Genomic DNA, 1250 nt, shown 5'->3' with positions numbered 1-1250 from the left:
TCGAATCGGATGGACAAAGTTAGTTGTAATTAACAGTTTTTGTATGAAAACACACTTCTAGTGGAACTTCATATCAACGAACAAAGTTCGAATCGGATGGACAAAGTTAGTTGTAATTAACAGTTTTTGTATGAAAACACATTTCTAGTGGAACTTCATATGAAAGAACAAAGTTCGTTTTGGATGGACAAAGTTAGTTGTAATTAACAGTTTTTGTATGAAAACACACTTCTGGTGGAACTTCATATCAACGAACAAAGTTCGAATCGGATGGACAAAGTTAGTTGTAATTAACAGTTTTGGTATGAAAACTCACTTCTAGTAGAACTTCAAATCAACGAACAAAGTTCGTTTTGGATGGACAAAGTTAGTTGTAATAAACAGTTTTTGTATGAAAACACACTTCTGGTGGAACTTCATATCAACGAACAAAGTTCGAATCGGATGGACAAAGTTAGTTGTAATTAACAGTTTTTGTATGAAAACACACTTCTGGTGGAACTTCATATGAAAGAACAAAGTTCGAATCGGATGGACAAAGTTAGTTGTAATTAACAGTTTTTGTATGAAAACACACTTCTAGTGGAACTTCATATCAACGAACAAAGTTCGTTTTTAATGGACAAAGTTAGATGTAACTAACAGTTTTTGTATGAAAACACACTTCTGGTGGAACTTCATATCAACGAACAAAGTTCGAATCGGATGGACAAAGTTAGTTGTAATTAACAGTTTTTGTATGAAAACACACTTCTAGTGGAACTTCATATCAACGAACAAAGTTTGAATCGGATGGACAAAGTTAGTTGTAATTAACAATTTTTTATGAAAACACACTTCTGGTGGAACTTCATATCAACGAACAAAGTTCGAATCGGATGGACAAAGTTAGTTGTAATTAACAGTTTTTGTATGAAAACACACTTCTGGTGGAACTTCATATGAAAGAACAAACTTCAATTTGGATGGACAAAGTTAGTTGTAATTAACAGTTTTTGTATGAAAACACGCTTCTGGTGGAACTTCATATGAAAGAACAAAGTTCGAATCGGATGGACAAAGTTAGTTGTAATTAACAGTTTTTGTATGAAAACACACTTCTAGTGGAACCTCATATGAAAAAACAAACTTCAATTTGGATGGACAAAGTTAGTTGTGATTAACAGTTTTTGTATGAAAACACACTTCTGATGGAACTTCATATGAAAGAACAAAGTTCGAATCGGATGGACAAAGTTAGTTGTAATTAA

The sequence above is a fragment of the Anopheles moucheti genome, unplaced genomic scaffold (assembly GCF_943734755.1).
Source record: "Anopheles moucheti unplaced genomic scaffold, idAnoMoucSN_F20_07 putative_Y_2, whole genome shotgun sequence".
NCBI classification, from domain to species: Eukaryota; Metazoa; Arthropoda; class Insecta; order Diptera; family Culicidae; genus Anopheles; species Anopheles moucheti.
This window is presented reverse-complemented; position numbering follows the sequence as displayed.